Source organism: Crocodylus porosus, unplaced genomic scaffold (genome assembly GCF_001723895.1).
Source record: "Crocodylus porosus isolate Cpor-Errol unplaced genomic scaffold, CroPor_comp1, whole genome shotgun sequence".
NCBI classification, from domain to species: domain Eukaryota; kingdom Metazoa; phylum Chordata; order Crocodylia; family Crocodylidae; genus Crocodylus; species Crocodylus porosus.
Genome location: NW_017728906.1, coordinates 156,354,980 through 156,355,274, shown reverse-complemented (window position 1 = coordinate 156,355,274; position 295 = coordinate 156,354,980).

Below are 295 nucleotides of genomic sequence, written 5' to 3'. Positions count from 1 at the left end.
GGTTTAGGTTAGATATCAGGAGGCGCTACTTCACAGTCAGGGCGGCTAGGGTCTGGAACCAACTTCCAAGAGAAGTGGTGCAGGCTCCTACCTTGGGGGTGTTTAAGAGGAGGTTGGATGAACATCTTGCTGGGGTCGTTTGACCCCAGTACTCTTTCCTGCCATAGCAGGGGGCCGGACTAGATAATCTGCTCAGGTCCCTTCCGACCCTAGAAACTATGAAATGATGAAACTATCTACATGAGCACTGCTGTGCAGTTAGTAATAACAATTAAATTTGCTACTTGCATTTGCA